This window comes from Ursus maritimus, unplaced genomic scaffold (assembly GCF_017311325.1).
Source record: "Ursus maritimus isolate PB19 unplaced genomic scaffold, ASM1731132v1 scaffold_1, whole genome shotgun sequence".
NCBI classification, from domain to species: Eukaryota; Metazoa; Chordata; class Mammalia; order Carnivora; family Ursidae; genus Ursus; species Ursus maritimus.
The window spans coordinates 93,675,472-93,690,878 of NW_024423343.1; the positions used below are offsets into that span (position 1 = coordinate 93,675,472).

The 15,407-nt window shown below is 46.7% G+C and overlaps 1 protein-coding gene across 1 annotated transcript in view; it reads right to left on the reverse strand.

Annotated features, from left to right (window-relative positions):
* The window catches only part of GPR39 (G protein-coupled receptor 39), a 191,980-nt gene that overhangs the window by 174,860 nt on the left and 1,713 nt on the right, over positions 1–15,407 (reverse strand). The gene's annotated exons all lie outside the window — the stretch shown is intronic.

A 15,407-nucleotide genomic window follows, 5' to 3' on the forward strand; every position in this document is an offset into this window, starting at 1 on the left:
GCTTTGTGATGAGGATTGATGAGACATTGTCTGGAAAGTGCTCAGAGCGCCGTGCAGACAAGTGCAATATAAATTCAGAATGTCATTTTAACGTTCTCATTATTATTATTAAAATGGGCAAAATGGAGAGAACACGATTTCAACGCTGCAAGTTTTAATGGGTGTCAGGAATGTGGATTCTGGGAACAATTGGTTACCACAGCGCCTACATCTCAGATCAAGTAGCACGAGGTAAGTAATGTCTAAGCCATCAACTTTGTTTATTTCACATTGAAAGTCATCTTTCCCTCCCTGGGGCAGAGGTGTTTTTGTGTGTGTTTTTGGAAATAAAGCTCAGCTTAATGACACTCTTCCAAAAATTCACTTTGATATATCGATTGCCATGGCCAATAACGCCCTGGCCTTACAGGTGCGTGAAGAAAACATCAACACGTCCATCAACAGCTCCCACCCAGAATGGGCTGCCGGGGCCCGGAGCTGCTCTTGCCCTTCCGGTGACTTCCTACAGAAGAAAGGTCAAAGGCAAACAATTTCAGAAGTGTAGGGCCCCCAGGGAGCTTCCGAGCCAGAACCTCTCCAGCTGGGATGAGCACACAGCTAGGACTATCTGAGAATGTTCCAGAGGCTCCTCAAAGCCATCAAGAATCACCTTCCCTGGGCTGCCACTTTTACTCTGAAAAGGAACTGCAAACATGTTTATGTTGCACCTGGCAATGCCGTATGATGGAATGAAATGCATACATCCATGCATCTTTCCAGTAGAGAAGGGCCTTCACAGATTTTCTATTCCATGAAGTGCCGGAGACTAGAACCCAGATTCCCCTTTGGAGTCATTCCTATGGAGACTTTTCAGACAAACTCAAATTCACCCCCCCCCCCATCTTCCTCAAAGAGATAAGCTGAGATGCACTGAGGATGACACACCTGTGGGCTTGCAAGAACGAAAGCAAAGTCCTCTCCAGTCCCCAGCCAGAATTCTTCCTGCAACATGACAAGGTCACTGTAGGAAACTAGATTTTATGGAGCTCCTACCCACCTCATGCCAGGCTGTGCCCTGAAGCCTCCACCGACTTCCCACTGAAGCTCAAAGCAGCCTCTGAGGTCGGCGTCCGTCCAACTTAGAGACGATGGAACTGAAGTTCTGAGCCACTGTGCCCAAGGTCACACACACTTGGAAGTGATGGAAAGGGGATCCAAACATACGCCTTTTGTCATGTTCTACGGCATTTCCTTGTAGCTCAGGAGATTATGCTCACGCACCACGTTCAATTTATACTTTCTGCGTCCGTGTGCCACCTTATAGTGCACTGAGAAAGGGCCTCCCGGAACACCGGGTCCTCATGCCTAGAGTCTGTAAACGTTCCCTGATAAAGACAAAGGGTCTTGGCACATGTGACTAAGCTAAGAATCTTGAGCCAGAGAGAGAATCCTGAACGAACAGAGTGGGCCGTAATGCCTCAGACGGACCCCTAGGAGAGGGAGACAGAGATTCGACACGCGCAGAGGAGAAGACGACGAGAAGATGGTGCAGGGAGAGATTGGAAGATGCTGGCCCTGGAGACTGGAGTAACGTGGCCACAGCCAAGGAGGCCAGCTGCCACCAAACTGGGGGAGTCAAGGGGGCAGTTCTTCCTCTGAGCCTCCAGAGGTTGTGCGTCCTGTTGGCCCCTTGATTTCAGCCTGTAAAACCCACTTCAGACTTCTGGCCTCCAGAACTGGGAGAACACACATTTCTGCTGTCTTAAGCCACCAGCTTTGTGGTTCTCGTGACAGGAGTCACGGGGAACGAACACACCACTCTTGCCATCATCGCACCACTCAAGACAGAGTGTTTGCACACTCACGGCCTTGTCCTCTGATGGTGAAGTCCTCGCGGGTCCCACTCCCACCACCTGTTTTCTGTACACAGCTCACATCAGGCTCCCCAGAGAAGGCTCAGGGTGCTTGCGACTCCCGCCCTGGAATCACCAGCAGGAGGAGAGACCTGAAGACTGTGCTTTGGAGGGCGGCCTCCTTGCTTCTCACCGTGCTAGGAGAGCGAACAGGGCCTGCCCCAGGGATGGCATCTAGCTGAATAAGAAATCAAAGTTTGAACAGGGTTACAACATGAAACTAAAACATCTGCTCCAGAAAACTCTTCACAAGTGACTTTTTTCTTTCTTAAATAACGTTTTCGATTTCCAGAAGGCAATGAATACGGCTCATGTACTCCCTATTTTACATGGTAAATACACTTGCCCTCAAAGGTGGGCTTCGACACCGGAAACAAGGAGTCCTGGCTGAAGGTTAGCATCACAGAAAGACCTACGAGGAAAATGCCTGAGGAAGCAAAGGGCACGTGTGACCTGGAGGCGCAGCCGGAGACCTTTGTGTTCCAGGCTGATGTCCAGATAGAAACTGATTTTGTGCTGATGACAAAGTACGGTGTAATACCTGGTCAGCGACCCGGGTGAGTGAGTCAGGTTCCCAGGCAGGAAACCCGCCTCATGGATTTGGCTAAAGCCTCCCAACAACAGCCGCGTTTTGGAAGGGAGAGGCTCTGCTGCTGGTCCCTTGTCCCTGTCCCCCCAACTAGCTCACACACTAAGATGACCTGACCCCTGTGAAACACTCAGCAAGGGGCGGGAGAGGATACAGAGGGATAAACCACAAGAACAGAGAACCAAAAAACTCAACAATGATGGCGCCCATCACCACGTTTCGCAAGGCCCTGCAGGAGGTCTGTTGTTTCTGTTTTCGGGCTCAGTCACTGGCTTTCCTGTGGGGACCATGCCTCTCCTCACATGGAGTCTTGCTGGCACTGTCCTATTTCGTAGCCTCACCAGGGATCACAGCACAACTCAGGCCAGCCCAGGAAGAGTCACCCCTGAGAATCTGACCTTGGCTACAGTGACAACAAAGATGGGAGGATACCTGAAGCTAATTTCACCTTGTCGGTGGACCCCGAGCAGGCTGTCCACAAACTTCTTCCCCTAGATCCCTGAACAGCATGGTTCTTTAGCCTTTCCTCTGGTGCTGTGAGCTACAACTGATGCTTCCAGAAATTATCTTTTTCTTCTGAATATGTCAGGATCAGGTTTTGTGGCTTGCAGTCAAAGAACCTTGGTACAGCCACCCAAAGGTCTCCAGGCCCAGTTTGTTTTTCCAGGCCCCTCCTCCCCAGCTCTCAGTCCTGGCCCCACACTGGTATCACCCACAGAGCTGATATAATACAGATGCGTAGAGCCTCACCCCCAAAGATTTTGATGTAAATGGAGAGGGGCATGGTTTACACTCCACATATGATTCCGTGTAGCAGGGTTGACAACTACCACCTCTCATGATGCTTCACAGCCAAACCTGTCCATTCACCGTCATTAGGACCCATTGTACCAACACCCCTTCCACTCCCGTGCTCCTCACGTTGACTCCTCTGCCTGCAACACACACCAGGGCCTCATTAGCCTTCCTGCACTCCTTCCCACCACTCCTCTTCTCTAAAGCCTTCCATGGCTCCCCACGGCCTCTAATATGTGGTGTGAATCGTTTACACTAGCCATTGACTTCCTTCTTATTCGACTCCATCTAGCTTCCAATCTAGATTCACTATTTACTGCTCCCCGTTAGGCCCCCGACTCCAATCCAATTGTTCTATTACCTGTTGTCTGGACTCACAGAGTCCTGAGTGCAAACAACAAAGCCCACTCCAGTTTAAACTGGAAATGAAGTGATTGGGGGGTTTTTGTGGTTGTTTTTGTGTTTGTTTTTATATAAGCCCTGGGAGGGCCAGAGAATTGGGTATACAACCAAGAATCACATCAGACCATCCCACCAGAATGCCCATGGAGACCCTACCACAGAGGCACTGCCAACACCTGGCCTAGGATGCTACCCTTATTTCTTCTGTCTTTGCTCTAAAAGTAACTCTGCTCCCTCTCAATGCCACTTTGTCACGCACTGGCCCTGTTCCCAAGGAGACTCCGTGTGGTTGCTGCTCCCTTCCATAACTCTTCCAAATGAGCGTCTCATGCCAATGCAGGTGATTGATGCAGCCCAGGCCACATGCTGTACCCTAGCTGCAAGGGATGCTGGGAAAGCAAGTTTCCGACCACTGCCTTTGGGAAGCAGGACCCAAAGAGAGGGAAATCCTCAAACACAAGAAGGATATTCAAAACCTGCCAGGTAGCCCAAAAGCAAGACAAATGCACATGAGACTTGGCATTGTGGTTTCTTTCTTCCCCATCCCTCACTGCCCAGAAAATGGCCCCCAGCTTGAATACATCCTCTCTTAAGACAGTGTCTTCCTATTTAGGGAAAGAACATGGACTTTGGAGTCAAATCCCAGCTCAAATCTCAGTGGGTGATGACTTTGAGCAATCCTGAAAAGTGGATATAATTCTACGCTCATGATGGTGGTTTGATACACAGGCTGGCCCCTTGGCCGGCAGGTCCCAGTCCCGGGGCAGCCGTGGCAGCACAGCGCTTGAATCTTCAAACCACATGAGGAAGGGGAAGCCTCCCCCCACATTTGACTGAGATTGAATATTCACTATTCTGCAAATGGAGGCTGGGGTCCAGATTTTTTTAAAAAGTAATGTGGGGGCGCCTGGGTGGTTCAGTTGGTTAAGCATCCAACTCATGATTCCTGCTGGGGTCATGATCTCATGTGTCGTGAGATCGAGCCTCTTGTAGGGCTCCGTGCTCACCAGGGAATCTGCTTGAGTTTCTCTCCCTTTCCTTCTCCCACTGCCCCTCTCCCTGGTCCTGCTTGTGTTCTCTCTCTCCCTTTCTCTCCCTCTCTAAAATAAATAAATAAATAAGTCTTTTAAAAATTTTTTTAAAATGGTGCTACGTAAGGGGCGCCTGGGTGGTTCAGTCAGTTAAGCTTCCGACTCCTGAACTCAGCTCGGGTCTTAATGTCAGGGTTGTGAGTTCAAGCCCTACAATGGGCTCCACACTGGGCATGACGCCAATAAATAAACAAACAAACAAACAATAAAAATAAAACTAAAAATACAGTAATGTGAAGTTTCTTGAGGCCAAGTGTCCTGGAGCAAATTCCTACCTGTTAAAACTACACAGCAAGCTGTTCATAGTTATCACAAACAGTGAGTTTAGCCATTCCCAGCTCATCCTTTTCTGTTCCCTTTGAGTTAAAGAATCCCCGCTGAGTAGATGAGGGCTTCTCATACTTTTAACATGTGTAGCAATCACAGGGCCCTGCTTACAATACGGATCATAATTCAGTCGGTAAGGTGTGCAGCCCAAAACTCAGTAGTTTACAATTTCCCGGCTGATGTCGATGTGGCAAATCCACACAGCACACTGTGAATATCAGGGTTGTAGACAGCATCTCTGGGGCGAGTGAAGTCCCCTTCATTACACTGTGGAAAGTTCTGGAGCCCAGAACCAGCTTACTTCACAAGCCACCACTACCCTCACCCTTCATCAAGAGTATTTTTACGTTTCCTTCTATAAATCTCCACATCTACACCTTGACGCCCCAACTCCAGAAATACCAAGTTCCTTGAAGGGGGAAATCAGTGTCTTGATCTCTGCAGTCCAAATGATACCACGCACATTTTAGGCTTTCATAAATACTTGAGAAATAAACCACCAAAACGGAATTCAAAAGCCTCTTGGAGGAACAGGCAAAAGTCAGTCCAGGAAGGCTTCCCAGAGGAAATGGGCCTTTCAAGAGATTTAGTAGTGAGGAAACCCCAAAGCCAAGAAGGAAAACAGACCGCTTTTACAGAAGTTTCCTCTATCCTCTGGAAAACAACCTTCAATCACCAAGGCATCCCATCCGCCTCCCCTGTAGAGACAAACTTGAACTTAAAAAACAGTGACAACCCATCAGCTACCCTTTAAATAAACAAAATACGCAGTTGTCATTTCAACGTGGTATTTAATCCTTCAGAATTGCAGCGTATAAAAAGCAAACCCATAAATTTCCCAGAAAACTTTGTTTCTGCAGAGTTTATCATGTCCTCCAAAGAATAATAATACATAAAGTCAAAGACCAAATGACTTCAGCTCTCCCCAAACATCCCATGTGCAGTATTTTATTTCTAAGGTAATTTGAATTTTTTTTCCGCCCTCTAGAAAAAGAAGATGGCTTTTCTCCACAAGTTCAATGAACCTCATTGCTCCCAATTGGGCCTGACTCCCATTTCTGCATGCCTTTGGTTTCATAGCCAGTTAGACATTTAACAAGTACAATAGCAATCTGACACTGCAGCCTTGCCCCCAGTCCCCATCTGTCAGATTCTGGTAACTCCACTGCTCTCCAAGTACCCAGCCACCCTTGGGATGTGCAAAGCAGTGTGAGGAGACATCTACAAAGTCTCCTGCTCCCAGAACGGCTCTTGCACACAGGAAGTGCAAACAGGAAATTTTGTCAAGTTTTTCAATTGGCAGAAACCCTCATGTCAGAAAACGGTCAAGTTTGTCAGCCCAAGACGTCTCTCTTATTCAGACTTGATTTTAGCATAGGGTTTGGCTCCCTCTCCACCTTTTGCCACTTGGAGCTGGTAAGGGAGGCTCCAGGAAGCAGCAAAGCAGGCCAGACATTCTTCGTGTCACCAAAGATTTATTCAGCACCTACTAAGTGCCAGGCTAGGAGGAAAAAAGAGCTATTGAAAGGATGATAATTAGATCAATCCATTACCGTCTTCCTCTTTGACAACCGAGGTATCCAAGAGTCCAAAAAATCCAGCTGCTGGGACTCAAACCCACACATTCTGAATTTCCCAAATAAGAATCTAAAAATCTAATGAAAAGTCTTTTTTTTTTAAGATTTTATTTATTTATTGGAGAGAGAGAGGAGAGCAAGCACAAGCAGGGGGGAGGGGCAGAGGGAGAGGGAGAAGCAGTCTCCCCGCCGAGCAGGGAGCCCGATGTGGGACTCGATTCCAGGACCCTGGGATCATGACCTGAGCCAAAGGCAGACGCCCAACTGACTGAGCCACCCAGGTGCCCATCTAAAGAAAATGTTATGGTGCCCTGGAGCTTGGTAAACTTCCTATTCATGGAGCACTTCACAGGGCATCAGTAAATGAGATCAGGGGGTCAGTGAATCAATGAATGGTGGGGCCGGGGGTGCAGTTCTTGGAAGGTGAGACTTATCAGAGATAAGGTTCTAGAGATTGGGCCTGTCTTGAAAGAAATAACTAAGGCAGGATATATGTGTACCTTGGAGCCCCCTTATCAGAGTTCAGGAAGTGTATTGGTTTTCAACTGTTACATAATAAATTAATGCAAACTTAGTGGCTTAAAGCAAATCTATTATCTCACAGTTCTGTAGATCAGAACTCCAGCCACAGCATGGCTGGGATCTCTGCTCAGGCTCTCACGTTACTGGCCAGGCTGAGTTCTCTTCTGGGGGTTCTTGTGGGAGATCCGCCTGAGCTCATTTGGGCTGACCTTACTGGCTCTTGGCTCCTCTGGGCTACCTACATTCCCTACCAAGGGTCCCCTCAAACTCCAAAGCCAGTGTGGAGAATTTCTTGCTCAACAAACCCCTCCATCAAACCCCTCTGAATCTCTAACTTTCCCTGTCTGACCTCTAGGCCCAGATTTAAAGGGTCATGTGACTTGATTAAGCCCACAAGGAAAATCTCCCTATTTTAAGGTCAACTGATTTGGGACCTTAATTACTTCTGCAAAATCCCTTCCTGGCAACACCTCAATTGAGTAAGCAGAGCAGGTGTGCGTACAGCAGAGTCCAGGAATTTCCCGAACCATCTGTGATTTCTGCCTACCACAGGGAAGGCGAGGAAAAAGGCAGATAAAGCCACAGTAACTTCCCAAGGATCATAGTTTATGTGGTTTCCCTCCTTTCCAGGAGCAGCAGCCAGTGTCAGGGGATTTCAATCCCTGATCCTACAAAGCGCACAGCCACTGTGTCCCCAGCCCCTGAGTAGGGAAGGTTGAAAAAAAGAAGTGTGCAACGTCCTTGGTCTCCTGGAGCTCCAAGAGTAGTCGGGGGACCACATCTGTGCCCCCATCTGAGAGACGACCGAGAAGATGGGGAAGATCAGCGTAGGAGGCGTCACGGAAGGGGGGACTTGCAATTGTCTGTGAAGGACAAGCTGGCCACTGCACCACAGACTTCGAGCTACTGCGGTCTAGCTCGTCAACCTGGAGCTGCCTCCTGACTTGGGCCGAAGCCATGCCGGGCAGCTGGGGCCTCTGTGCTGGGCAGTCACGAGGATGAGTGGAGGCAGAGTCCGTCTCTGGCCGCCGAGGTCTGCGACAGCAGCAACGCTGGAACAAACCGAGAGCCAGAGGTCTGGCTAATGGCGGGAAGAACTAACTGGCAACAGCTGCTCTACCAGGACTGTGGCCCAATGAAAGGTTTTCTCTTTCTCCATCTGGGAGGGTGTCCAGGCCTATATGTTGACTCCAACTGCACTGCAGGAAATGCTGTCACCCCAGGGGCTGCGCCACCCACTTACCTGTACTGCTTTACTCCTTAATACCCTCCAACAGCTTCCAAGGAGAAAGTTCAAGCCCCTTCGCTATGGTCTTCCCTGGAACCGACTATGCGGTGGCGGATCTAGGCCACCAGGCTGAGCTGGCGATCCGTTAAAGGAAGACATATACAGTTTAGCGGCCCCTTTTCACCCCTTACTACAGCCTGGCTTTCACAACAGTCATCTAGCTGGAGAGGTCAAGCAATCCAGCTTTTGGACTGAAAACGGATCAACCACACCCTCCTACCAGGCAGTTCCTGCATCTTGTCCCCCTGGAGCGAGAAGCCTCCTGGCTCAGACAGGAGGGGGTTGGCTACAAGTGCATGCAATATAAGGGGCAAGAGAACACATATGGGTTGAATATTTTTAAATATTACCCCCACTGCATCCTCTTCCCATGACCCTGAGCACCCCCCTGTTAACAAGTGGCAAAGGGCCTGCTAAGAAATTATTGTGAGAGCTGTCTCACCGCATTAACATCTTGTTAAACAGAGCTTAACAAGGACTGTTACACATCACCCTAATTACTTTCATTTCCTGGTTACTTCCGGCAGGTACGTATGGTGAAAGCCAGTACTCAGGGGCTGCTTAACACAGACTGTGTCTTTGCTCAGGGGAGAGAAAATCCTAAGTGTCCTCCATGGTGGCCTGACTTTCTGGGAGACTCGCAGAAATCAGATTCCTAAAGAGAGCATCTTTAGGTTCAGACTGACCAAAAGGATTGTGAGATAGGACACACTTCTCTAGGTCCACATGCCCAAGGCCATCACTTCCCAGCGCCAAGCTGAGACTCATTCATTTAGTTATTTGGTCCACAAACAGTCATTGAACATCTGCTGTGCGTGGGGACTGTCCCGGGATGGAGGTACAGCGTTGAGCAAAATCAGGGAGAGCTCCTGCCCTCAAGGAATTAGAAGAAAGACATCAATCAAATAATCTCACAGTTCAACTTGTAAAAGAAAAATTAGGGGAAAAAAAAAGTAAAGAAGAAAAGAAATCAAAGTAAAATTTTGACTGTCAGTCTTATTTCAAGGAAGGTTTAATCACGTCTGGGAGGATGGGCCAGGCTTCCAGGGGGCAGATCTGAAGTTGTTAACTCAATGAAGGGGCCAGGTGAGAGGGCAGGTAGAGCACGGAGTAAGACAGAAAAGTATTTCAGCCAGGAGAACCAGTATGTACCACGGCTGGGTAGTAGGAGGGAGCCTGACCCTGAGCCGTTGGAGGAACTGAAGGGGGCTCAGTGGGGTGGAGCAATTAAGGGGTGTTGTGGACTGAATCTTGTCCCCTCAAAATACACATGTTGAAGCCCTAATCCCCACTGTGATTGTATATGGAAATGGGACCTTCAGGGAGGTAATTAAGTTAAATGAGGTCATCAGGGTGGGGCCTAATCCAACAGGACCTGTGTCTCTATAAGAAGAGATACTAGAGGTGTCTCTGTCTCTGTCTCTGTCTCTGTCTCTCTCCATGCATACACACAGAGGAAAAGCGAAGCGAGGACTCAGTGAGAAGGCAGCTATTTGCAAACCAGAGAAGTCTCACCAGAAACCAACCTTACCAGCACCTTGATTTCAGATTTCGAAGCTTCCAGAACAGTAAAAACAGTAACTACCTACTGTTCAAGCTGCTCAGTCTGTGGTGTTTTGTCATGACAGCCATGCTGACTAAAATTAGGGGAGAACTGCCTTCAATCAAGTTGGAGAAGCAGCTGACCACGAGGGGCCTTACGTTAAGGATGTTGGTCCTTGACTAAGAGCCATGGGAAGCCACTCGGAGGTTGGGATTTGATGGGGCCGGGGTTGAGGGCATCAGTTAGATCCCAGTGGCTGTGGCATGAAGAAGGACAGCTTGGACAAGGGCAGGAGCCGATGAGGCTATTCCTCCAGTGAGGACACATCAAGTCAAGGTCTCTTACCTGGAGAGCACACTTGCTGGAAACAAAGTAGGAAAGGCATTCCAGAAGCTCAAGCTCTTCAAAGGTGCTTGCAGAGAAAGGTGCTCACCAGAGAGAGGGCCCAGGTGAGGCCATACACTCATCTGTTTACAAGACCTGCCAGCAGCAGTGATGACCAGTCTTCCTTCCAGTACTAAGAAGGCAAGGAGTAGAGGTGTCCCAGGGTTGCAGAACGGCAGGAGAGGTGGACAGAAGGGAAAGGCAGCGAGAGATGACAGCATCGTCCAAGTGGCAGATCAGGGGACCTTGTCTTGTGAGGCAGGATGGGGATGCTTGACTCCTAATTCAATATTTTTCCTCTGTGCTGTCTCCACTCACAAATGATTTTATTCTGAGTGGTTTTAGCATTAATAAGCTGAATACTTTGCTCAACTGAGGCTTCTGGTGCCTTATTACACTTTGGCAGCCCCCATGAGGCACGCAACTAAGACAGATGAACAGGCAAGCTAATGAATGGGGACTGGGATTCCAATATTCCCTTCCACGGGAACTATGCATCTCTCCAACGGAGAAATGAAATCTTTGAGACAGCCTGATTATAAAAATAAAGCAGCATTATTATATTTGTCTGCCAGGCTGATCACAGGACACTTGAATTTATGACAGATTTCACAAATAGAAAAATACATATGAGGGGCGCCTGGGTGGCACAGCGGTTAAACATCTGCCTTCGGCTCAGGGTGTGATCCCGGCGTTATGGGATCGAGCCTCACATCAGGCTCCTCAGCTATGAGCCTGCTTCTTCCTCTCCCACTCCCCCTGCTTGTGTTCCCTCTCTCGCTGGCTGTCTCTATCTCTGTCGAATAAATAAATAAAATCTTTAAAAAAAAAAAAAAGAAAAATACATATGAAATACTATTTATTACAGCTACATCTACACCAATAAATTCTTTTCCAGAATAGAGGTGGTAACCTGAATACTTGAGGCAAAACGTTTTCCCCGCAATATCCAAACATTTGAGTCAAAATAATATCTTACATTTAAAAAGTCACTAAGTTAATTTTGGTGATATTTCCTTGCAAGACTGCACTGGCAGTAAAGAAATAGCATTTGATAAGAAATTTAATGACATAAACATGCTTGTAGGACCAGTTTTTAAACTAGTCAAGAAAAAGCAACTACAATTGACCCCTGAACAGCATAGAGGTTAGGCACGCCAACCCTTACACACTCAGAAATCTGCATTCAACTTTTGATTCCCCCAAAACTGAACTACGAATAACCTACTTTGGACCAGAAGACTTACCAAGAACAACCAGATGATTAACTCACATTTTATATGTTATACGGATTATATACTGTATTCTTACAATAAAGCAAGCTAGAGAAAAGGAAACACTATTCAGAAAAATCATAAGGAAGAAAAAATACACTTACGGGACTGTACTGTATTTACTGAAAAAAAAATTCACATGGAAGGGATCCACGTTACTGAAACCCGTGCTGTTCAAGGGTCAACTGTATTTAAAATTCGTTTGGCACCTTAGAAGCTTTGTAAGGCCTCCATTTTCATGTAATCAGTTGATATACACTAGGGTATAGGGACTGATTTTTCAATTACTTATATTTTGGGGCTATGGTCTGCACACAAGGGGCAAAATTTCATGAAGTCAGAGACCAGGGAGCTGGAGAAACACATGAATCACAAGGGAAGCCACTGACAAAGGAAGGTCTGGCCAAATTAGACCAGTTAATCCTGAAAGAATGGAAAATTGACAAGAATGATGCCAGGAGAGGCACTTCAGTGAGGGTGATTTAAATAGCAAAGAATTCAGAGAAGCCCTTGGGAGAAAACCCTCTTTACCATCTTGCTGAGAAAATCAAACACAAAGGCGATCACGTAATTTTGTCAGAAAAATTATGCCCTCAAAAAAAGCCGCACTTGTGTCATTCTGGAAAAATGATGAGAATTAACATATAATTATAAGCTATGTTTCATAAAATAGAAGGCAAATTTCTTTTCATGATTTGCCCTTTTGTTTTTCACGATGAAGTCCCAATCAAACCTCTTTCCACATGAAATCTGGGACTCAATTCTAAGGAGCTAACTTTAACAGTTCTTTTTAGGTACTAACTGTCCTCAGATAAAGAGAACCCACTGTCACCATCTCAGCTGCCCCTCCCCACCCCCTCTCTCTGACTTGTATACCCAGGAGACATGACTGGACCTCAAAAGCTGGGGTCTGAAACCCAGAGGACGCAATTCTCAGCTCGCTCTCTCTGCTTCTCCCTGGCCACCCCACACATATCTAAATACACATCAACCTTCTTTTTAGAGCAGGCCATTATAGCAGCAACTCTTCAATCTTTTTTCCACCCAGATACACACGATGGATGATGTCCATATTCAAGATATTCTCCTATAAGCCACCCACGTTGACACTGCAATTCCTGCCCTACATTCAACTCCCCCTTCCCTGACTCAGGAGAGCAAATCAGAATGCAAAGGGGTGTAATTATTACAGAGTTCTGAATCTTGTATGATGTTTCTTGAATTTTGTAATTTCACAATTATCTGTAAAACTTTTTCTTTTCACGATTACAGTGGAAAGCCAATCACTGCCTATAGATCTCTAGGAGGTAATTGTAACCTAGTCCCAACCACCTTATGCTCCTGAAAGTTACTAATTAAAACTACACTTCTTTTAAGCTTCTCTGATGTCCCACTTTGAGTGGGTGACATTTGACAGCAGGCCAGGTGTGCGACAGACACAAACATGGGAGTCCGAGGACCCCGATGTCACATGCGGCGTGAATAACTCCAAGTGAGGGTCAGAAAGATAAAATGGAAGGTCCGGGTAAACCTTTGGAAGGAAAGGTTTATGTTGCATATCCTTAACATCCAAGGAATAAAGAGCCAAATGCAGTGGTTCCTCTTCTCCGGACCAACAACCTCTGGCATCAGGCAAGTATTACCATGACCGTATTAGCCGTAACCTTGCAAAAGGAAACAAACCTGGTACCAGTTTCTTACTGAGCTGACAAGAGGCAAGACACACTCACGTTTCCCAGAATGTGCACTTTCACATTATTATTGTTTTTCCTGCAAACTGCTTGAGAGCCAGGAGGCGTCCCCGCCTCTCTTTCTCTCCCTGATTTCCCAATTTGTTTCCATGATCCACCCAGCCCAGCACCTCCACCAGACTGACGCACGATAGTAAAAGACGCAGAAAGGAAAATTAATGTTTTCTACATAGACTCCCTCATCTTGAGTAGATTTATGAATTTTGCTTCTGTTGTGCAGAAGTTAGCATTTTTAACAATGAGGGGGGGAAATCCTTAATTGTTTTTTTATTGCCTCAAGAGCTCCAAAGACATCTTGTGCTATGTCGTCATTTACATTTCACATTAAATCCAAAATATGTTTGAAAGGAGCAAATATTTGTTTTAATTTGATACATCTGTTAACTGAAATGCTAAAAAGACAGCTAAATCACTATACTAAATTCAGCGATTTGTAAACAACTTATATATTCAGTTGTTCTGGGTTAAAAATGCCCCCAAGCCCAAGTTTTATGAAACCCACCAAGTAAATTGCATTGTATTAATCTGATGGAGGCAGGCCATGATTTCTTCCTTTTCACTCCATTAATTTATTTCCTAACTTGAGTTAATTAGTGAAGTTCCTATTTTAAAAAGCTCTTTGAAATTCACTGGGAGAGGGGGACATTTGCAAGAACTGCTTTGAAAACTCACTGCAGAGGAAATGAGCTAAAATACAAATGGTAAATTCCCCTAAGACATTATCGCACATTGAGCACCTGATTGCCAGTCAACAATCTTCATGCCTGGGAAAGCAGTGGGCGATTAATATACAGTTGTTATAAGAAAGAAGGAGAGAACTAGAAGGAAAGAACGAGAGCAGCAGGGAGAACAAACTCATTCCAGGCAATTGCTAACTGGATGAGAGGATCCCCAAGGTCCTATTCATCTCTAAGTAAAAGTCTGTGGCATTCCAATTTGATGCTACAAAATGAAGACTGACTGCAACTTGGAACAATACCCACTGGGGGAAATTAAAAAAAAAAAAACACCAGAATTCAGAGAAATAATAATAATAATAAACCTACAGAGATTGGTCCAACAGAGAACAAAGATAAATCAATTATTTTTCCTTGGTCAAATGAGACCTTAATTCCTAAATTAGAGGGGGAGAGAGTACACTGTGCTCAAAAAAAAAGGCAGGGGGAGGGAGGAGGGAATCATTCACACTAAAGTATAAATTACTGCTCAAAGTTTAAGATGTGCCTAAGCGTATATGGGGGAGGAGAGACCTGGCCTTTCAATGGATGTTTAACCCAATCTCCTATCCACTCCTTCCTGGACTACCCTGGGCAGCAGGAGGTGGGTGAGAGAGAGAGAGTTGGGTTGGGGACCCTTCCCAAGTCCCCCGGATGTCGACACCTGCTAGACTCCCTACGCCAACTTCCACAAAAGCTGGCCCGAGGAGGCAGCAACACCACCCACCCAATCTAGGTAGCACCTTCCTTGTCAGTCCTGTTTTGTTTCATCCTCCCTTCAACAAGAGCCACCGGGAGCCTCTCATCTCCTGGCCCTGAGAAGCAAGGTCAGAGTGCGGGAGCTGTACTTATTGAACTAGATCTTCTCTTCTCTAAGCCTCAAATTCCTCTTCTATGAAATGGAAGTATTAACCACCGAGCACAGCCCCAATGCCGAGTAGGCATCCAGAAATTGCAAACCCTCTCATTTCACACAGGCCCCAAAAGGTCAGGTCAGCGGTGCGCTCACAGCAGAAGCCAGGGGCAGAGCTGGGACAAGACCGGGTTCTTTCCACCCCTCTTCAAGCGCCTTCAAATTTTTCTTCATGTCAACCCCCTGGCCCTGAAAGCTGTTACTCAGGTTTCCCACACCAAAACAAACAGCACCATGATTTCTTCCTTTTCCTGATGCCACACTGGAAAGGGCCTTGTGGCCTGTGGGCTCCTTCCTCCCGGACACACAGAAAGACCCGACTTTCAATATTTGCACCAGGAGA